This window comes from Leuciscus leuciscus, assembly GCF_965113295.1.
Source record: "Leuciscus leuciscus genome assembly, chromosome: 17".
NCBI lineage: Eukaryota > Metazoa > Chordata > Actinopteri > Cypriniformes > Leuciscidae > Leuciscus > Leuciscus leuciscus.
The window spans coordinates 13,863,616-13,887,675 of NC_138741.1; the positions used below are offsets into that span (position 1 = coordinate 13,863,616).

At 36.9% G+C, this 24,060-nt stretch overlaps 1 protein-coding gene and 1 long non-coding RNA gene across 2 annotated transcripts in view; one reads left to right on the forward strand and one right to left on the reverse strand.

Annotated features, from left to right (window-relative positions):
- Positions 1-1,326: 1,326 nt before the first annotated feature.
- On the reverse strand, positions 1,327-2,159 carry LOC309478844. Its single transcript, XR_014199112.1, has 2 exons — positions 1,738-2,159; positions 1,327-1,652 (listed from the first exon to the last, which is right to left on the reverse strand). It is a non-coding gene; the product is annotated as an uncharacterized lncRNA (long non-coding RNA).
- A 2,382-nt stretch (positions 2,160-4,541) lies between these two features.
- esrrga (estrogen-related receptor gamma a) overlaps positions 4,542-24,060 on the forward strand; it is a 169,553-nt gene continuing 150,034 nt past the window's right edge. The window contains exon 1 of the mRNA XM_082142610.1: positions 4,542-4,776. The gene's annotated coding sequence lies outside the window, so the exon portion shown is untranslated. The remainder of the gene's footprint in view (positions 4,777-24,060) is intronic.

Consider the following 24,060-nt stretch of genomic DNA (forward strand, 5'->3'; position numbering starts at 1 on the left):
AGTGTTAGGTTTGGAGTGGAGCTTCAAGCTTACTTTTTATGCAAATCATACTTTTTTGTACAAATATTTACAACAAAAATGCCAATTTGTGAAATACAGTAGGTTCTTTGAACTCGGGTTAGTTTTTCACACACCAAAAGCTTTTCTGCCTGGTTTCGGGTCACACTGGGCTGATCTATATATTATCAACATACTGTTACATTCCTACTTATAATCTAGGGGTATGGTTGGAATAAACAATCAAAAGTTAGGAGAGACTTTGATGTTCCCGTCTTCAGACCCAGAGTCACTACAAAACACTTTTTTTTTTTGTCTTTTAATTAACAGAAAAAATAGAAAAAAGTGTAGTTAGTGAATATAAACAGAACAGATTGCTCCAGGAAAAAAGGACCCAAAATAACAAACAAAACAACCCGCTAATTAATACGGGGAGAGAAAACTAACTTGCATAAAGAAAAGAAAAATCTCCAAAGAAATACAATTAACTACCATTTCTCCCTTTTCTTGTTTGTATTATTAATACATTTAAAAATATTTTGTAATTGCACTAAATTGCACATATTTCTAATTAATGGAACAGCCCACAAATATTTGGGTAATTAGCTACATTTATACAATGTAAATCTGTGAGCATGAATGGTTAAATTAAGTAAATTTACAAATCTGAGTACTATTTACAAAATCTTTGGCACAGATTGTCCTACCTCAAATACAACAACATTTTGTATCTCACATTGTATCTCACATTTACAGATTGTGGCACATCATAGTGCTGCTGATTGCCTATGCAACGCTGAAACAAATACTAAACTATAACCCTAACCTAACCTTCACCATAATCTTAAAGGGATAGTCACCTAAAAATAACTTGGAATTTTTTATATCTTTATCTCTTTTCACAAATAGATTGTAAAACTAATCCATATGAATTGAGCGGTTAGTCCAAATTTTCTGAAGAGACACGATCGCTTTATATGGTGAACAGATTGAATTAAGGCTTTTATTCACATATCAACATTCATCAACCCACACATCATCAGTTGTGGTAAACGGAAGCTTAAGCATGTTCGCTTGACGTGTGAGAACCAAAGAGGTGTTTGAGCTTTCGCAAGAGGATTGTTCTCGAGCGTCAAGCAGGTTCGGTTGAGCTTCCATTTATGTTCGCTGATCAATGTTTATATGTTAAAGGGGACCTATTATGCAAAATTCACTTTTGCATGCTGTGTGGACATAAATGTGTGTTGGCAGTGTGTGTACACAACCACCCAATAGTGATAAAAATACACTCACTCCTTTTTTATTAATCCCCATAAATCATAAGCAGTGTCTCCCAACGACCTGTTTTCAGAATGCGGCTTTAGTGACGTCACTAAAGCCACAGGCCCCGCCCACGAGTGTTGACAGACACTGCCGTTTTAACATAGACCCGCCCTGATCGAGTTCACAGCGAGTTGTACACATCCGCCATTGCTGCACTGACGAGAATGTCTCCCAAGCGTTGTAGGTGTTGTGTGGCTGGATGTATTAATCCACATAGCTCTCTCTATTTACTCCCGAAATCTGAGGCAGCCGCTGAAGACGAGGTGGAATTATTTTGTTTTCAAAGAAAATGCTCCCTCAACCCTACTGAAATTCGTTTATGTACTTGCGCACTTCTTATACTGTGTTTACTCAGCGCTTACGGTGATTTTCTGGAGTAAAACTGACGCTTCATCTTTTGTGTTATGTACAATAAACTTTATTAAACTCATCAGTATATTTTTGATCATCATTCGGACCTGGTCCGAAACAGCAGACTTGTAGGCTATTAATAGTGGATACATATAAGCAAATGACAAATACGTTATAACCGTAATTAATCTAAACTATACCTGTTCCATCTCCATACAGCACTCTGACTCTGTAGGCATTATTGTCTGACTCCGGGTCGAAATGAACACCGTTACTGAGAGATTCTGATATTATCATCATTCCATGAGATGAAATTGTCCTGAGACTGAGCGCAAGCTCATGAAGCCCCGCCCCCTGTGCCGTGCAGCAGCAGCTTATTTGCATTTAAAGTGAACACACACTAAAACAGCGTGTTTTTCTGAGCACCAAAAAGTGACAATTTAAACATGCTGTAAAAAATTATCTGTTGGGTATTTTGAACTAAAACTTCACATACACACTCTAGGGACATCAGAGACTTATTTTACATCTTGTGAAAAGGGGCATAATAGGTACCCTTTAATAAAAGCCTAAATTCAATCTGTTAATCATATAAAGCGATCAAGTCTCTTCAGAAAATGTAGACTAAACCGCTAAATTCATATGGATGTTTAGAATCATATAGTGTCATATAGTTTGGTAAAAGTGGTAGTTTCGTAGCTGCCAGCTCAGGAACAGAAATCTCTTCGATTTCATCAAAAAGATCTTCATTTGTGTTCCGAAGATGAACGAAAGTCTTACGAGTTCAGAACGACATGAGGGTGAGTAATTAATGACATATTTATTTTTTATTTTTGGGTGAACTATCCCTTTAACCTCAGTATAGCTTTGTTAGCACACTGAATTTGACAGGTCACCACGAGATTGAGTTGACCAATGAAATGACACCAGACTGTGTGCATACATTTTTCAAGAGTTGTCTGTTTTATTTAGAGGAATCAGTCACCAAAAAAGAAAAATTCAACAATGTACAGGTCTGTATTCATGTCTTATATAGTTTTTATTCATATTTTTGTTTTAGTTGTTTTATCTACAGTTATATTTTAAACCTGAATTTCGCCATGAAATTAGTAACCCAGGCTCATTTGCAAAACATGCCTTTAGCAACATTTCTGTAAAATGGTATGTTGTTTCATGCAAGTTTTGCAACAATTTCAAAGTGAAATTTCCAGGGATTGGCGCTAAATTATCCGAAACAGATGAACGTGAATCTGGCATGTTTTATTACGTTGGTTGTTGCATGTATTCACAAGGCAGTTTGTAAATGAAGTGTCCGGTGAGTTGCGCTAAAAAAGGTATATGCTAATAATCTACCACCTATACTAAATCCTAACCTAAATTTAACCGATCGTGGTAACAAAAGAAAATTTGAAATAACACATTTGCAGAAGCAACCATGCCATTTTAGCTTGCTGCTAATAGTCTACAAGCTTGTTTATCTTGACTCCTGTTTCACGGGACCCATACCCGATGTCACAAATGCAGTGGGTGAGTTAACAAGCAGGTTTACTACGTCAGAAAAGCCATGCATAGTATTGTGGAAGAAACTATGCAAAAAATAAGTCTTGATTAATTAATAATCTGCCCCTGTAATGATCATTTGTGTGAATAGGAATACAAGTTGTTGGTGTTTTAGAGCCATTAGTGTTCATTTCAGCTGGAAAATGCAGTGAATTGTATGCATAGGTGTTTGTAATTTTGCAAAAATTATATATTCATGTTTTTCCAATGAGCTTTTGTCGGAAAATAGCCATAGAAACTGACATAGCAATAAGAAACAAAACAAACTAGCCCTCAAGTCATTCATAGCATGTGTGACTTTTCTTCAGTTTTCTTTTCCATATAATCATGAGTCCTCTGACTACTATTATACAGTATATGCCATCCAAGTATTCTGATGCCATACAGTCATCTGAGAAACAGAGTGAAATTATCAAACTTGCCATGTTAGGATGCACTGCACCAGTTTTGAAAGTATACTAAACAGAATTGTTTTTCATTTATCAGTAACAAGATAATATGCCGAATTTTGAGCTCTATGTCAAAAGAGTTTTAGTGATTAATATAATGATTTTTGTGTCCATTTTGTAGCTTGGCCCCTGCTTACTGTATGATATCGCTGTATGGAAAAGAGCAGCGTGAACATGCATCAGAACGTCTCCTTTTGTGTTCTGCACAAGAAAGATAGTCATACAGGTTTGCAACAACATGAGGGTGAGTAAATGATGACAGAAGTAACCCTTTTAATGTCTATTTAGAGCAAAGATTTTTCTCTAACAGCCCATGTTGTAAATGCAATGTTGCATATTATGTAGCAATACATGCAAATATTGCTCAAACATAGTCAGCTGCTGTTTTATTCGAGTCTCCGCTCAAATCCTGCGTTGTGAGATGAGCAGGAAAGCTGGAGAGGATTCCCAGAAATGTGAACCCTCTTGAAATAGCTGTTTGTTTGTTTGTTTATGGAAGTCTGGTTTTTGGGGAGGTTGAACAATCAACATTTTTCACATGAGACAGGCATACATCAGGGACCACAGATCCCAGAGGCTGGTGACAGTTAGCTCCCTAGTCCGGAGATCTAGACTCCCACTTCCTTGAAACGTGATGCTTCTGCTTTTCAGTAAAGCGGCTCTTTTCTGCCGGCTTGCAATAGGAGATCAGCCGGCGCTGTGTACTAGTACACAAGCAAGAGGGAACGAGCCGGTCAGCTTGCCCAGCAGCCTCTTTTCTCTCTCTCTCTCTCTCTCTCTCTCTCTCTCTCTCTCTCTCTCTCTCTCTCTCTCTCCCCCTCTCTCCCTCTCTCTCTCTCTCCTCTCGCTCTCTCTCTTTCCTCCCTCCTCTTTCTAACCCCCACTTGCCAAGCTAGGGTCCTGCTTAATGATTTTGAGAGAAACACACAGCCCCTGATTCAGGCTAGCTGAGGGAAAGCAAGCAGGCTTTTTTTGTGTGTGTTTGTGGTCGCTGCATTGGGAAAGGGGAGGAAAAGCGAGAGGCAGCCGGCGGGCGGACGTCCTTGTCCTTGAAAAACTGCACCAGAGAACTCTTTGAGGGAAGCCAGGATCCAGCGTAAGTAAGGCACACCTCTGACGGGGAGGGACAGAGGGGTGCATGGGAGACCTGCTGCTCTGTGTTGACCCGCCAGGCTTGACTGAGCCACGGTGGTTCTGGATATGTGGCGCTTGGTTCTTTAAATGCTTAATGCTTTTGACAGGGGATTAGGTGAAACATAAAATGCCTTATGTCTCCGAAAAAGCCTGCCAAACTTTGTTCTGTGAAGCTTACGCTCGGTTGTAGTACAAAGCCGGGTAATCTCTGTTTCTCTGCGAACTGAAGCATACTATCACAACATTGTAGTCTGTAATGATTTAGTTGTTTTATTTTGTGTTATAATAGGACAAAAGACAGTGGGTTACATTCTCGTGTAAGGACTACCTGCTCGTAGGCCATGATTTCATTTGTACACATTGGAAGTATCGCTTAAGATTATGCATCTTTCACATCATGGCAGTGATTTTGCAGACACAATACAAAACACGCAAATGTACGCTTGTTACAATCCCACTGTATTTATGTAGAGCATGAGGGATTTCATCGTAGCTCTGTGCCTGCTCTGCTAGCCAATCCAGGTCAGCCAGTCAATAATTCCCACATACTTGCAATACTGAAAATTTGACACCAGCTAAAGAGGCTTTTCTGATCATGTTAGTACTTACGTTGTACAACCAGACAGGCTTGGATGATTTTTTTATTTTTTTGGAGGGATATACTCGCACCCTGTTTGCTGTGTATGCATCACTCCCTAATTGATACCCGAAGCTTTCTGAATGTGGATCGTCTATTAATACACACATCAGTGATGCCTGCCACAGCTCTGCCGCATGTTTGCAATAAAAACTACTGATCCGCTGTCTTGTCATTTCTCTATATTGTCTAGTGGTTTTACTTGTGAACATCAAAAATAGACGGCAGTGAATAAAAAAGTGTTGTTGTGCAGATGTACAGGTATTTGCTTGTGATCCACAGTATATCGGTACCATATCGGTTATGCGTCGATATTGGAGTGTTTTGGTTTTTTTTTTGTGCACATTTCTCCTATTTTTACATTTATTTTACCTTGGCCATCATCTAATGCTCAAAATAATCTTTATTAATCAAATTATTTAATAACACAGTTAAATGTATTCTTTAAAAAATGTCAAAATAAATGTAACATTTTGGACTGATAGCAATCACTAAGTTACGTGGTCTAAATGTATTTATATGTATATATCTCATCTCTGGAAGACGTAGGACCATCCAATGTTTGTCCAATCATTGCATGGTTCGATTTCCTACCTGCCTGTCACCGTATGTATTTTCATACCTCCGTGCACCCTGCTCACACAGACATCACACGTCATCAGCATGTTTCATGCTATGCAGAGTAAGACAGACGTCAGTCACCAAGTACTGCAAAAAAAATTGCATAATCTGTTGAACTTAAATAGATCAATCATAATTAAAGTTACAAAAGCTATATAGTCAAGAATAGTGAGTGATTTCTTTGTCTTTTGTTGTTTGATTAACATTAAAAACACAGACATACATAATATTAGGCAGCTGTCACTTTAAGACATAATGCACAGATCCAGTACACTGATACTGATACACATGCGTTGTCTTTCTCAACTATTTACGTTCACTTAAGACATAACTGACTATGTTTGCTAGGCAAGACGGGTATGTTGACAATTTTTTTGTGTGAATTTTTCCATTCAAGCGCAATTCTTTGTGTGTACGCGCTTTAGATGAGTACACTCACAAATCTTCTCACAACGCGAGCGCAAGTTCTCTTTCGTGTCTTGTGTTTGAATGTTTAAAATGGCAAGGCTTAAATGAGTTTAGTTTAAGCATATACATACGGCACTCGCATCGGACAAAGTTTAGGGGAAGCCAAAATGTGTATCCATCGACAGAAACATACATTAGCTGAACTCTGTCTGTTTTACATGTTGTTGTTTTCAACAAACCATATCATAGATGCGTATGCGTCAACAGATTTGAGATGAACCATGGTGCAAGTGTGTGCCGAAACATGGGTGGAGAATGGTATATTCTCCATATTTTCTCATATTTGCAACTTTTTTTTTTGGTATATTCTTTTTTTTTCTGGTATATTCTCCATATTCTCTCAGATGTTCAACTTTTTTTTTTTACAGAGAACCGTTACACCCCTAGCAGGCAATGAAATTATATCTGTGCTAAACTTATTTTTTGCCTCTAACTCAATTACAGGTGACTGTAATCGTACAATTTACTAGCCATCGGCTAATTAAAGAAATATTTTAGTCACCTCTCGTGAAATTTGGTCGTAAATGTGATTTACTCGCATTGTAGAGAGTTGTTTTTTGAGCACTAAATTGGCATATTATAATTAGAAATAGGATCATTTGACACTGAAGATTGGAACTGAAAGTTCAGCTTTGCTACCACAGGAAGACATATTTTAAAATAGACATCATTTTAATAAAAAAGTAAAAAAATATATATATATTATAATATTACAGTTTTTACTGTATTTTTTATCAAATAAATGCAACCTTGGTTAGCATAAGAGAGGCCTTTCAAACTTTTGAATGGTAATTAACAATATATATATATATATATATATATATATATATATATATATATATATATATATATATATATATATATATGTGTGTGTGTGTATATATTATACACACACAATTATTTTGATATGGATTCAAGACTTGAGTTTATATACTGATTATCTCTGTTCCTGTAAAATATCTATTTACTGCTAATCCTCGGTTTGCTTTTCAGTGCAAAAGGCCTCTGAAATCCTGTAGACTTTGAGCAAAGATGATCTTCTGATTAGTATTCCACTGTCATAATGTATCCGTCAAGTTTACAAGATCACCCTCTTCCCAATGTATTCTGGGGCATGGTACACAGCATGTCGCTTTAGTTCAGCAGGATTTGACTCTGGAGTTGCAAGAGTAGCCTATGCATTAATTTCTGAACACTAAGGTCTTTTGATTTCCTGTGAAGCTGGGGATCCGCATAACATGCGGTTACTCGTTCGCATATGCGTCAATTCATTATCTTGAAAAGAGGTATTTAGATTGTTAATCCTGGGGATTAACACACTGAATTAAGAAATGTGGATTACCTCGCACCCACTACCATAAACGCTGTGGCCGAGATATTCCTGTCCAAGTTACTGAGTATATGGAGTCAAATATTATTGTTAGTATTTTTAATGTGTGAGATGTGCAGATATACTGTGGTGATCTTTTTTTTTTCCCAAATTATTATTTATTTATGTTTCAGTTTGATGATTTAAGACATTTTTACCTCTAGATTATCATGGAAGGCATTTTTAACTCAGAGTTTGTTGTGCGGCTAAGGTGTGATGGTGTTTTTAACTTTCAGCCTTGTGAGAGGCCAGTTTGAAATGTGGCTTCCTAGAGGAAATTAATCTTCTATGGTTTATTAGTGGAGGCCACACTCTGAAGTATCCTTCACCTTTTGAATAATTAACAAGCAAGCTAAACAATGTGGTAGATGGATGCCATAAATCTGAAGGCCGTGGAGGAATACTCCAGCATTCATAAGGAGTCTCAAGCGATCTAAACAACGGTGAAATGAGATGAATTAATTGCGTTGTTGCTTTTGGCATCTGCAATCTTAACGTTACTTGTAAAAAAAGACCCATCAGTCCAGTCAGCCCCTTTCCATATCCTCTCTCCTCATCCTTGGTGGATGGCTCCAGTGTTTTCTTTAAGACTAAGAGCTTTGTGTTAAAGCTACTCTCAAATTCTCGACAGATCGATACCTATAGATCCTCTAATTGGAAGCCATTAGTTATGGGGTTTATAAAGCTAGTAATTATTGTGTGTAATCTTGCAGAAAATTAAATTTGGAGTTGTGTACAGTGTATTGGAGAGAAGTTTTTTTTCTGCTGCATTTACTATCTGTCAGGTGCTGCACGGTCCTACTTTTTCATGTGCAGAGCCAACTTTAGTTTTTCTAGCATAATACACAGCATTTATATGGGAAAGCTGAATAAGAGGAAGCTGTTTCGGGACTAGGCTTTATGAAAGAATGAGTAAACTGGGGTTGAGTTTTTTTTTTTTTTTGAGTTTTTTTTTTTTTTTTTACAATGTGAAAGTATTTACAATTACTTTTGATCAATTGAATGCATCCTTGCTGAATAAAAGTATTAATAAAATCATACTGACCCCAAACATTTAAAGGGTGTAGTGTACATACTGAGTAATACTGTAGGCATCTGATATGTATGTTAAATATACTAATTGTATTTTGGTCTGTATGACACACTATTCTGATATGATTCTGATTCTGGTTATGTCATGGACTTGCTTGTGGACTTAACCAAAAATACTTTTTATGCTCTTTATTTTATGATTTTTTATATCATAATGCAGTTGCAGTACTCATAACATGAATATATTCAGTAGAGGAGATTCATTGTCTGTTTGGGAGTTAACAGCGATAAAGTGAATATCTGAATATAAAATCGTTGCAGTGGATGAGATGATGACAGTGCCTAAGGCAAACACACACACACTTGTTAAAATGAAGGAAAACTAGAACTGCTGCATGAGTGTAATTCTGGTGGTGCTTTAATTTTACTTGTTATTTATTATGTGTGTCTGTTTGTCAGATTAATTGAAAGTAATTTAAAATGCTTTAAAAGTAATGTTTTGTGTTCAAGATGAATTACGTCTGATTGGCGAATTCTTAAGGACGTATGTGCTTAAAATGGAAGTGTATGGACAGTCTAAGGAATTTAATACAAACCATTTAGCATAAATGTTTAAGCTCATATTTTCATAAAAGCACCAATACAAATTCTTTCGCACACAGAAACATGTTAATTAAGATGCATAGGTCCCACATTCATGGAATCCTGGAAATACTGTATCAGGGGATTTTTAATTGGGTATATCCAGTGGATTGTGGATTATTATAATTTTTTTATTTTTTTCTAGAAATATTTTGGCTAGAAATTGATTTTTGTAAATGCAAACTCTATTATATATATAAAGTGCAACAGTAAAAATCATGGAAAATTGAAAATTCATAGAAATTAATTGGTGAAAACACTGGTGCTTTTTAAATTGTCTTAATCACTCCAAATGTTACCCGACCTGTAATATTCTTGTAAAGTTTAAGTTTAATAATTCCCAATGCAATCCTGTTTTTGTTTTGTTGTGGCAAGTAAAGTAGCCTAAATTCAATGTGAATCAACGTTTAATCAAAGGATATGTTTTCATGAATATTACCTGTCAATGCATAGACCCAGAGAGATGTGTGTAATCAAAAAGCATCTTAATGATTACCAAAATAGCAGCAAGAGACCACTTTGAAAGTGGTGCACAATTGCCATGCAACAATAGGATCAAATGATATTGTGTCTTTAACATTCTGTGCATGTTGTTCACCAGTCTAGATTTAGAACTGGACCACAAACAGAAAGCATTGCACCTGGTACAGTGTGCCTGCATGAACACCTCTTTTAAAATAGCTCTTGTTTTTGTGTGTGTGTGTTCAGGAGTATCACCTAAAAAAGTTAGGTCCGTTAGCTTAGCTTCACGCATGGTATTTTCAGCGTAAACTAACCAGGGTGATATGCAAAACACCTTTTGTTTAGCTGTGTAAATGAAAATTGCTAATCAATTTTACCCCTTATTTCATGGCCTGTGGTTTCTGCCCCACCCCCACCAGCTGGTTAATCATGCACAAGCTGAACACTTCATTACCCAGGACATGTTTGCCCCTTAGCGCTTTCTCGCTAGTAAATTAGTTCTTTCTATTTATACAGGTAAGGCAGGTCAGAGGTCTCCGGGTTGCAAAAGGTAAAGGGATGAAATTAATATAGCGCCAAGCTCTTCTGGCTGAGAGCCTCCCAGAAGAAAAGCCCTCCAACTTAAACAGTTTCATAAGGAGAAATGAATTGGCACTGTAGGAGTGCGGCTCTTTTTGTTCTAGCCTCAGATTGGTCCTGCTGTGTTCTTTCTGTGCTGCACTGCGTGTCCTTTGAAGCCATGAGCTCAAATCTTGGAAGCCTGTTTCCTACCCAGTGCCTGTCCTATCTGCCTCCACACCTTTGTCCAGGTTGTTTTTGCGGTTTCATCACGTTTCTTTTGTAGCTGCATTGAAGTGATTCACTATTTTGCTCTTCCTGCAAAGAGTACTTGTGAAAATTGAGGGAGGACCCCAGAGATTTGAGAGAGCAGTGTTTTATCTCCATGTAATCCCAGAGTGACAGTGTGTCATCTGTATGACGAAGCTAGTCGAAGTCCAGGGAGCTTCATCTGAGCTTTATAGGGGATGAGGCGAAACGGATCCATTTCACAGGTGCTCTGGACTGAGGTATGCATCTTTTAGGTTTTGTTGACCTTGTCGCGTAATGGTCACATTTGGTGTTCTTGCAACCTACTTAGAAACGGTAACTCTCCTTATGCCCCAAAACCATTCTTTTTTTGATTGTTTTTATGTCAGGCGCTACAACCAAATAGTTGTATGTATATATACTGTAGTTGTACCACATGATATGGAAAGTGTACCTACCACCCATACTTGAAATCAGCAGTTTTTTTACAGTATTTGAGAGAGATCTACAAAACTTTTCACTCTGCCACAAGGATCATTTGGGGTTCTCTGAATGATGCATTGTCATGTTTACTGTTATTACCTTGTCAATTCATAATGAAAGAGCCATGTTTGCAGTTGTGCCACCCTGACATTTGAGAATAAAATATACAAGTTGCTGGACTAAAGTTTTTCAATTATCTCAACAGCTTTTAAACTACTGATATTTGTAAAATTAGTTTATATGAAAGGTTTCATACCAAAAATAATGCCATAGTATTTATTTTTTTATTATTAAGACACCATTTTAAATAATTTTCTTAGTCTATTCATTTGTTCGGACAGTTGCACCTGACATTTTGGGGGTTTAAGATAACAAAACATAAAATAATACAAATTATTTGTTTACTGTTTATTATTTAAATATACTAACAATTAATTCAAACTAAATAGGTTTTATAGAATAGTGATATATGTCATCATGAATTTATTAAATTATTTTAAAAGGAAATAATGCACTTGGACACAAAAATATGCATGTCATGTACATTGATCCATATATAATTTTTTTCTGCACAATTTGTGCAGAATATATTAATTTAACTATACATTATTATTATTATTAGTAGTAATAATAATAATAATAATAATTACTATTATTTAATGATAGTACCATTATTATTACTAAATTAAAGCATTAAACAAAAGAAAAAAAAATATTACTATTGTAATAAGTCACTGTAAAAAAGTATTTAAGTAAAAAAAAAAAAAAAAAAAAAGGCAATACAACTATAAAATTACAATGCTATTATTAATGGCTGTCTTAATTTCCTCCTTCTCATTAACCATGTTATTTTGGCAGAAAACTGCAGGGAGCCCATAAAGTTTATCTTTGGTTGACAACAGCTAGTTTAGGGAAGATGGTTGGCGCATGTTGCATTCTCAAATGCACGTTATAAGTGACCCAAACTTAGAGTTGATGCAGAGATGAAGTTTGTGTGGAGCAGCAATTATTGCTGAGACACTGAAAACACTGGAAAATGAACTGCTCACAGAAGACAGAACGCAGTACACACAATGCTAATATTTAATTAAATCAATTGATAATTGCACTAAGCCAGGTCGTAGGGGTGGGCGTCACTGGGTGATATGGCAAAAGTATATCACGATTCATGATTTTATCATGCCTTACAATTAGGGCTGGGCGATAAAACGATAACGATATGTATCGCGATAGACACGTTATCAATATCAATAAAAAATGCGTTCGATAAAACGTTCGATAATTATTTATTTATTTTTTTCGTTGGAAGAAACCAGCAAAGCAAGTTTGATTGCATGAACAAAGGCACTCACTCTCTAGTAACTAGATAAAACAGAAAAAGTCAGCTCGCCTGACTTAAAGTCTGACCGTAGTCAGACCAATGTCGTCTGCAGATTATGCAAGACCGTCGTCAGTTTTTCTGTTATTCGCGTGCTTATGCGCTGTTCTAGCTAGTTTCTCAGCGCATACATGTGAAGCTCACATGCACTAAAAGCCTGTCTACCAGCGCCTGAATACTAAGTTATCTTTCGAGTCTTATTTTGCTAATACTGTTATACACACAAGGTTTACATAAACTAGTCGGATATGTCTAAAGTGAAAGCAAACTTGAGAAAATTGAGAGAAAATCTGCTTGTCAAATGCGTGTATAATAGACGCGTCGCGCGCAGCTCTTAAAGAGACAGTAGTAATAGTAAACACGCTGCCGCTTGTCCTTAAAGGGATAGTTCACCCAAAAATAAAAATTATCTCATTATTTACGCACTCTAATGTTGTTCCAAACCTGTATTAATTGCCTTCTAATATTTTCTAATATTAATATTTTGAAGAATGTGGGTATCCAAACAGTAGCTGGTCCCCATTGACTTCCATAGGAGGAAAAATATACTATGGAAGTCACTGGGGTACATCAACTGTTTGGTTACCCACATTCTTCCAAATAACTTTTATTTTCAACAGAAGAAAGAAACTTATTCGAGTTTAAAACAACGTGAGAGAGTAAATTATGAAAATTAGAATTTTTAGGAGAACTATCCCTTTAATGTTAATAAAACAACAAAATGTAAAGAGAAAATCACTCACTGCTCTTGACTAATAACTTTATTAATAGCTTTAATAAGTATCAATGTATAATTTATAGAAAATAGAAAGAAATAGATTTATATAATTTATAAAAAGAAATCGTAATATTATATTTTTGCCATATCGCCCACCCCTTTATAAAGCATTTCTTACGTATTCTTTAATTTTGCACCTTAATGTTAAGAGATAATTGTTAAGTGTTCATTGTGATTTTAGACTTTTGAGTTTTCCATGGTCGTGTTGACATTTCTGCCTTTTTAACTGATGGGATTATAATCAGAGGTAGGTTAAGTTTAAAATAAAAAATCTTTAAATGTAATATATTTGTCTCCTGGACTGGTCCTTATTTTAAATATGTTATAAAAAAATTCAATAATTATCGATATCGACCGATATGAAACACTTATATCGTGATACAGTTTTCAGCCATATCGCCCAGCCCTACTTACAATAGTGGTTCTCAACGGGGGCGGGAAGCAAGATTTTTGAAAGGGGGGCGTTCAGGTGTTAATGGGGTGCGTTAATGAGTTTAAATATATAATGCACATTTTTGTTCATTTACTTTTATTTATTTTAAGCATTTAGTAATTTATTTGTAATAAACACTTTGGGCCCTATTTTAACGATCTGAAACGCAAGTGTCAAGCGCAAAGCGCAAGTAACTTTGTGGGCGGATCTCCGGCGCTGTTGCTATTTTCCCGGCGGGATAAATGACTCTTGCGCCCGGCGCAAATCTAAAAGGGGTTGGTCTGAAGTAGCTTCATTATTCATAGGTGTGGTTTGGGCGTAACGTGAAATAAACCAATCAGAGCGACATCTCACATTCCCTTTAAGAGCAGGCGCACTTGTTCTAAAGCGGATTCCTATTATAACGGCGGATTTGCCAGACGCACGCCAGGAGCGGTTCACAGCCGAGGAGACCGACGTTCTCGTCAGGGACATTGGGGATGGAGAAACCCACCCAAATTAACTTCGGTTAAACAGGCGTATGATAATTTGGGTAAATGTGTAAGTTAGATGTATGCTTTTATAATAAATTGTCTGTCTATCTATCTATCTATCTATCTATCTATCTATCTATCTATCTATCTATCTATCTATCTATCTATCTATCTATCTATCTATCGTAATAATGTATGATTTGCAAAAATGAAAACTGCTGCTTCTGTGTAGATGAGAGAATCAAAGTGCGCGTTGTGCACACGCTACATTGATTATGGCCAAGCATGCGCCCTTAAAATAGCATATAAATAACATGCGCAACGCGTCACTGACTTTAAACAATTTTTTCCTGGTTAGTGGCACAATTGTTTTCTAAACCTGCAAAATAGCATGAAGGAACGTTTGCGCCGGAACACGCCTCCTCTTTGCGCTGAACCGCCCCCGGGAGCGCAAGTGTATTTCTTAGTTTACCGACGTGCTTCTGTGGAGGGAAAAGTCCGCTGTGCGCGGGTGCAAAATAGGAATGATACATGCGTCAGTGTACAAAGTCAATTGCGCTGGGTGCAAGATAGGGCCCTTTAAGTGGGCTATTTAAAAAGTGTTAGGACTATGTATATGTTAAATTATGGTGCAAAACATATGCGCAGAGTGTGGTGTCATATTGTGTTTGCTAAGAATACGTCAACGTCAAAGAATACGTCAACAGCAAAAAAAAAAACAAACAAAAAAAAAACTTCGTCCGCAGCCGCTCTACTCCTGACCGCAAGTGCACCGTCAGTGTTGTTGGTAGGCACTAGACAGGTTTTTTGTGTTAATTTCTATTGCATTATGATTGAAAGCAGTATCAATAATGTCAAAAATATGATGTGCAGTCAAGTTTGGGTGTGTGTGTATATGCTGTTTAAATGAGTGTTCTCACCGATACGCTTGTTGTGATTCTTCTTCCAGTTTAATGCGACATGTAGCCTAAGCTATGTATTGTTACTTTTGCAACGACTCTATTATTTTTCCAGTCATAGACCAGTGCTCAAGCACTGACTAGAATCCAGCGCTGACTAGAATCACGCAGCGGAGGAATGGAAAGTTGACAAGCCATTAAAAAGTATTGACTGAAGAAACACTTACATTTTTTCAAATATTTTCAATAAATCATGTTCCCATTCACTCCAGCAACGAATTTTAAAATGAAACTAAATTCTATTTATAAGGTCAAACTTAAAAATTTGTAGGCATTAACTAATTCCAATCCCTAATGCCAAAATGTTTTCTTTGTTCACCAATTAATTTACTGGTCAGGCATTATTGTTAACTCGCAAGACAGTAAGGAGAAAATGACAATTTGATGGATAATTTAAATATATTCTGCAATCACATTTTGGTAATGTATTCATTCCGCCATCACATCTGAGCGCGAAACCATGCTTGGGTAGTTTCAAGATATAACAATAATTAATAATACAATAATAATTTAATTGTTCATATGTGTTTATTCTTGTTAGAATCATTTTTTTTTTACTGATTATGAACACAAATTAATCACGACAAACCAAATTGTAATTGTATTAATTATACTATTGATGAAAACAAGCTGATACCAAGGTATTTTAGGCCTACAATTCTAATATAATTTTTCATGAAAAATCATGATTGTATTTATTTATTTTTCGAAAGTAAGGTTAATGTAAGCAGCTTCTTGCAATACTCTCCTAAATGCGTAATAAAACCTAAGTGCAAACATTACCGCTTTAATGACTGTCCTTTATTTTTCAGTGCATTTGTTTTACAATATATGGCTATTACTGTCATGGGATTAATATTATAACTATTATTATGTAGTAGTGTAATGTAGACAGACACAACTAAAAGAGGTTTGAATTTTTCTTTGTTTAACTTGCACACTGAATATGGGTTGGAGCTTTTAATTTTGAACTCTTAAAGTGCACCAGATTCATGAATTTTACATTAAAATGCACAAATTTAACATTATTTTCTTAAGGGGGGGCATGCCTCCGAACCCCCCTAGAAGGCCCAAGGTCCACCCACCACAGATTTTCCAAAAATCATGTGAGAAACACTGGTATTGCTATGCCAATGCAGTTTATAGCTTGTTTTTTTTATTTTTTATTAATCACTGTGGAGTATAGTTCGATTGTATTAATAAATGACAATTTTGTACTCATTTCATCTGTTAACTCTCATTCGTTCCTGCTCGCTCATTAGTTTGGGGGTGGGGGGTGGTCAGGGACCTGGATATTGGATAGGGGGTGCTGGCCCAAAAAAGGTTGAGAACCACTGCCTTACAAGGTCATAAAATAAAAAAAGAATGGCAGACATTTTGGCTAAAGTTGCAAAAAAAAAATTTGGGTCATTATTTTTTTTAAAGGGATAGTTCACTTTGAAATTTAATTTTGGTATGTTTTAGCTTACCTCAAGGGCATCCAAGATGTAGGTGTCTTTTTTTCCGCAGTAGTTTCAATTTTTTAATTTTTAGGTCAAACCGTTCTTGTCTGTCAGTCATATTATGCAGGTCGATGGTCACCACCTCAAAGAGCATGCACAGAGTCCAAATTAAAACAATTCCCCATCGTCCAAATTAAACAATTCCCCATCGTAAGTACACATTGATGGCCTAAGACACGAACCGAGCGGTTTGTGTGAGAAAACGAACAGTATTTATATCGTTTTTACCTCTTGTACACAGCCACGTCCAAGTGATCTGAGAGCGCGGGCGGGTATAGATATATACACTAGATGTTGCCTTGGCTACTGCAGTTCATTGGAACGAATGTCTTTAAGGCGACATCTAGTGTATATATCTATACACCAGTCTGCGCACACGTCAGATCAGATCACTTGGACGTGGCTGTGTACAAGAGGTAAAAACGATATAAATACTGTTCGTTTTCTCACACAAACCGCTCGTTTCGTGTCTTAGGCCATCAATGTGTACTTACGATGGGGAATTGTTTAATTTGGACGATGGGGAATTGTTTTAATTTGGACTCTGTGCATGCTCTTTGAGGTGGTGACCATCGACCTGCATTATATGACTGACAGACAAGAACGGTTTGACCTAAAAATATCAAAATTGAAACTACTGCGGAAAAAAAGACACCTACATCTTGGATGCCCTTGAGGTAAGCTAAAACATACCAAAATTTTATTTCAAAGTGAACTATCCCTTTAAATAAAAAAATAAGAACAAAGATACACATTACATTTACAAATATACAACTTAATATACAAATAAAATAAGCAGTGCTTTATTTTTTCAGCTACAGGTGTATTTAACAGTAGCATTCAAGAAAGAAATTAAATGAACAAATATACAAATAAAACACTACATAGACTTCACTTTATAAATTATACATTGATTCTTATTAAAGCTACAATTAAAGTTTTGTCAAGAGCAGTGAGTGATTTTCTCTTTGTTTTATGTTGTTTTATTAATATAAAAGGAATAGTTCCCCCAAAAATGAACATCTCTAAAGTTGTTTTAAAAATTTTAATACATTTATTTCTTCTGTTGAAAATAAAAGATATTTTGAAGAATGTGGGTAACCAAACAATTGCTGGTCCCCAGGGACTTCCATAGTAGAGGACCAGCAACTGTTTGGTTACCCACATTCTTCAAAATATCTTCTTTTGTATTCAGCACAAGAAATTAATTAATACAGGTTTGGAACAACTTTAGAGTGAGTAAATAATGACAGAATTTTCATTTTTAGGTGAATTATCCCTTTAAAGGGGAAATGAAGCAGTCAATCAAGTTTACATGATTTACAAAATGGATTTCCACTATAATCAACAATTATATAAGAAACATGATAAATGTAAACATATAAAAGAAAAAAACTTTATATCTTTCACGGCCAGGGCGCCGCCATTGTGCAGTATTCTAACATGTGACGTCACAGGGTTGGTTGGCTTTAAAGGCTCTGGGCTGAGTTCAGTAAAACGCAGTGAAAGACATAAAACTTAACATTAAACTACGCATAAAAAGCGTTCATCTGCTATCATATTATCATGTCAAACCTCTCATACATGTTTGCATCACACTGGCTCGTTAACAAGATGCATGTGCTGGTCGAACCAGCGAACAACTAACGTTAGGTACAGTCATTGTTAGCTAACAGCTGTAAGCATGAACTAGCTAAATAACGCTAACTTAGTACCAGACAAAAAGACGACGTCTAACGTTATGTTAACAAACTGCACACTGTAGATGTTTGTGAAATAATTTTTTATTCAATATAATGTTTTACATTTTACAGACGTTACAAACTATTTACAGGCTATTTGCTAACGTTATAGCTTGTGTGTGTGTGTGTGTGTGTGTGTGTGTGTGTGTGTGTGTGTGTGTGTGTGTGTGTGTGTGTGTGTGGACTACTCTTCAATCCTACTCTTCAATAAAAAAAGCCGTCTTCCTGCTTCATTCTGTAACATACAGATCTGTATTGTGCTATTGTTTTTGATAGTGTTATACATTTCTTACAGATAATCACGATGATCATTGCGTTTGTCTTACCGAATGTGGTATCTTCCTGTCAGCAATTACAGTTTTTCTATAAGCTTTTTTTTAATAATGCCGACAGTAAAATGTTGCCAGATATTGCTACGAAAAACAAGCAACAATTTTTTTTTTTTATATAATAATCCGAAATAAGTTCAAAGCTTGTGTTTTGGAAATAAGATGAATATATCACGAACCCTAACATGCAACTTTCCACTTTAATAACTTCCTAAAGTGTGACAAAGACTACTGCCACCTTTCCATTAGATGGATCTGGCAACACTGGATCGCACCCGCGCCCTCACAACGCGCTCTCAAGCCCTGTTCACTGCGCTAGATTCTCGCAGCAAAATGAATTGCAAACACTCATATGAGGTGGTTTAAACGGCTAATTAATCATTTAGAGAGCTTGAAATTTTATTTTTGAATGTAAAAAAATGACCGAGGTCCGGCCCTCTGTGACCTCATAGCTGGCTACGGCCATGTATCACATAGCGTTCGACATAGCGACGTACCACTGCTCGGTTCCCACGCCGTCTCGGTTCCCACGCCGTATCGACTCAAATGCATAAGCAATGGGACACACAGGCTAAACAGGTCTTTCAAGTTCGTCTTCCTCCATTTCAAATCAATTGCGTATTCAGTCCGGTCCAGTAACGCTTCACTCTCTTCACTCACCAGCGGAACCAACCAACCCCGTTACGTAGGCTGTGACGTCACTCCAAAATGGCGACTCGCTAGCTAGAAATTACGAAAATAATTTTGTCATATCTGTGGTTTTAACAACTTTTTCAAATAACATTTTTGGCAAGGTGATTTTTCTAATATATGTAGCTACTACCAGTGCCAAAACATGGACGTTTCATTTCCCCTTTAAGGACAAGCGGCAGCATGTTTACTATAAGGCTACTATCACTTTAAGACCGGCGCACATCTAAAATACACGCATATGTCACACGTATCAGATTGGATCTTAAATGTTTGCTTTCACTTTAGACATAACCAACTGTGTAAACCTGTGTATTTGACAGTATTAGCACAATAACACTCGAAAAATAACTTAGTCCAGTTATCAGACGCTGTTTGACAGGCTTTTAGTGCCTTTGGGCTTCGGGTGTTTGCGCTCAGAAAAGTGCATGTTAGAACAGCGCATCAGCACGCGAATGAAATGTTTAACCAGCAAGGCTGTAAAGCACATGCAAATAATTAACTTTTGTGAATTGCAGTGTCCCGTGAGTGTTATTCTGCGTCTGCGTTAACATGTGATGTGAATGTACGTCGTGTTGTACAGTATGTTGAGACGGAGGTGCCAGAACTGCAACTGATAGAATGCACTGTAGCACGATATTACAATATTTCTTCAAAAGGAGGTCATGGAGACATTTATATCGTCCCCAATCAAAAATCGGGATATCACACACCCCTACCAGGTCGTGTGTTACTTTGATTAATAATGTATTAACTTAATGGTGTATTAATGAATATATGTTACTTTTTTTAAGGTAACTAGCTTAGCATAGTGCTAACGGTTTAAGAAAAGCTATTTATTAGCTAGATCAATATATCACATCAGCTTGCTACAGTATGTTTTTGATCAGGCTTTGAGGAAGAGGGGACAGGATTCTTGTGACTGTAGTTTTTAGTCCTGCTCATGTGCGGGTTTCGTTTAGCTCCAACCCTGCTAAACACCTGAACCAGCTAATTAAAGTCTTCAGAGTTACTAGCCCTTTGTTCGAATACCTACTGTATAGCAGGTGAAAAACCGTGTGTGAAAATGGTAGTATGTCTAAGTTCATAGTCTTCATAAAACAGTAGGTGAATTCATAGTCTTCATAAAACAGTAGGCGAAAGAAGAACCATTTTGGGCTCTGCAAAGAACCTTTCTGTAAACGGTTCCTAAAAGATAATTTATTAACAATCTCTTTTAATAACCACTTAAAATAACCTTTTGTGGAATGGAAAGTTTCCATTGATGTTAGAGGTTCTTCATTGAACCATAGATGCCAATAAAGAACCTTTATTTTTAGGAGTGCATGGAGCAGGATCGGACACCCCTGGCCTATGCAAGTTTTGATCACCGTTTCCACGTCTGTTACTACACCATCAAGCTTCTTAAGAGAAGCAGATTGCTTTGAGGTTAGAGCAGCCCCCTGGTTCCTCATCAGAGAAGTGGACCACAGCTCTGCGCTCTTGACCCAGTGCAGTTATAAGAAGTCTGGCTTGAGAAGCCCATCAGCTGCTTAGGAAATGTTCTCATGAGGTCCCTTAATCTGGCTTTCCTCATCATCTGTCCCCCTAAAAATATGACCAATGCGGCCTTCTTACCCTGATCCTTCGGCATCTGATTTCATCTTGAAGGCCTATTTTTAATCACGGGTGCAGTGCAAAGACATTCCTCCATTAATTCATTAAATGACCCAGCTGTGCCTTGCTGTGTCATATTTTCCTTTGGCCCTCTTGCTATGTGCCGCCGAGGACAGGGCCCAGCTTCATGCTGTTGATTCGTTCCTGGCCGCAAGTCTTTGGATCACATCACAACTTGAGTATTTTCATTGAAACAAGAGCACCCGCATCGCGTGTATTTACATATAAATATACGCTTGCAGTGCATGGACAGATGGCTAAAAACAGGGTGGGGGAGTCATGCCTTTTTCCAGTCCGTTCTGAGGTTACTAATGTTTACATCCAATAATAGCTAATACGCTCATCTTATCGCATTTGGGAGCTGCGACATGCATGCGATGCTCTTCGGGCTTTGCAATGGAAAGTCAGCGTTTCAATCACTTGTGCCAAAGATTTAGATTAGCTTGTCCCAAACTAAAGGAGGTAATTCAGCCTTGATACATGGATGCCAGTTGCTGCTAGAGCTCCTGGAAAAAGGTAAATAAAAGATAAATAAAAGACTTGTAGTTTGTGTGTGTGTGTGTGTGTGTGTGTGTGTGTGTGTGTGTGTGTGTGTGTGTGTGTGTGTGTGTGTGTGTGTGTGTGTGTGTGTGTGTGTGTGTGTGTGTGTGTGTGTGTGTGTGTGTGTGTGTGTGTGTGTGTGTGTTTTCTTCATTGTTGATGCTGTACACCATAGATGGCTCCTGCCAGAACGGTTAGCATCTAGCTGACCTGAATTCTTTTGCTTATAACAGCCCTGGGTCAGATGACCCTTTCATGCTAGCACAACATCCCAGCATGATTCATGTTGAAATATGAATAAGGCTATAGGCACAGGGGTGAATCTGGAGCCAAGAGATGGCGGTGACTTCATCATGTGCTGTGTAGATTGATGAAGTCGAGTGACGAGACGCTTCAAGAAGTTGTATGTGTACAGAGTGACAAAGGGTTGTCTACACATGGCTAATTTTCAATGTACTGCTATTTCCCTTTGTTGTAATGTCTGGAGAATTTAGTGTAATCATCTTTGGTTTTTTAAATGTAAACCAAACTAAATTGAAGGGTGGTGGAAACTACAGGTAGTTTCTCTAGTTTCTTCACAAGTTGCCCATTAATGAAATGGAGAATGGCACAATTTTGTGCCATTGTTTGTAACCACAGTTAACTCAAAAATACCATAAGCTACTGTATCTTTCCATCCACATATTTTTATGTGCATTTGGGATATCGGAAATATTTTTAATGGAAATGAAAGGGATTGTTCTGCTGATGAAACACTGCAAAAAATCATTCTGAAAATTTTCAGTTGACAATAAACACCATTCAGTATGAGCTGTGGAAAAGTATAAGGGATCTAGGTGCTTTATGCAGTTTTTTAAAACGGATGCCATTGAAAACCCTCACAGCCTCACTTTCATAACTGTCATGGCGCTACTCTGAATAAGTTCTATAATTCCCTCCCAGAATTGTAACTGCATCCGCCTCCGAAAGCAAGAGAAAATGACTGCGTTTATTGCGTTTCGTCTGTGCGTTACTACACATAGTTACTACACTGACTAGGTGGACTGTCTGCTTTATACAGTGTCTGGTAGTATTCAGCTAGCCATGTGATCTCAACATGGTGGCCCACATGAGCTGACCCACTCAGTGTGAAATTAAACTGCTTTTATCAGGCTTCATTTTGTGTGTACATCATTTTATAAATTTTTTAAAAGTTCTATTTATTTATCTATGTAACTTTGGCCTCTCTATTGCCATCTCTATTAGCCTCTCTATTCTCTATTGCAATGAGATTGAAACAATTGAGAACGACAGTTGTTCTTTTTGTGTGTGTGTGTGTGTGTGTGTGTGTGTGTGTGTGTGTGTGTGTGTGTGTGTGTGTGTGTGTGTGTGTGTGTTCACTACAGTTCAAAAGTTTGGGGTCAGTAGGATATGTTTTTAAAGAAATTAATACTTTATCCAGCGAGGACATGCTAGATTGATCAAAAGGGCCCGTAAAGATATTTATCATGATTTCTATTTAAAAAAAACATTCTATTTATCAAAGAATCCTGAATTTTTTTATCAAGGTTTCCACAATAATATTAAGCATTGGTTAAGTAATTCTAATAGTAATAAGAAATGTTTCTTGAGCATCAAATCGTATATTAGAATAATCTCTGAAGGATAATGTGACGCTGAAGTAATTGCTGCTGAAAATTCAGCTTTGCTGTCACAGGAATAAATTACATTCTAAATATATTGAAATAGAAAACAGTTTTATTTATTGTAATTATATTTCACAATATACTGTTGTTGCTGTATTTGTGATTGGAAAAAAAAACCCTGAATGGTAGTATGCTTTTATTTATTTATTTGCTCATAATGCAGTTTTGTTAATTTTCACTACAAAGATATTCATAGTACACCTTTATTGACACTAGTACAGTTGCAACAATAACTGAAGTGTAATTATGGTATTATGGCAAAATTTGTGTATAGCTCACTGCTAGAGTTTACTATATGTGAGGGTTTATTACTGTCCACTCCACGCAGCACTTCAGATTATATCTAATTAGAAATATGCCAAAATAAAATGCACAACAGGGAAAAGGGAATGATTTTAGACACTGAAACAGAAGTAGAGCACATGTGCAGCAGTCTCCAAAAAGGTTTCTGTGGCCCCAGTGCCATAGATAAGACAGCAGAGTGCAGCGCGAGCACCACAGCTTCCCGAGTGACATCAGCCGCTCTGTGATCTGGCACACTTTCATTCGGTAACAGATTA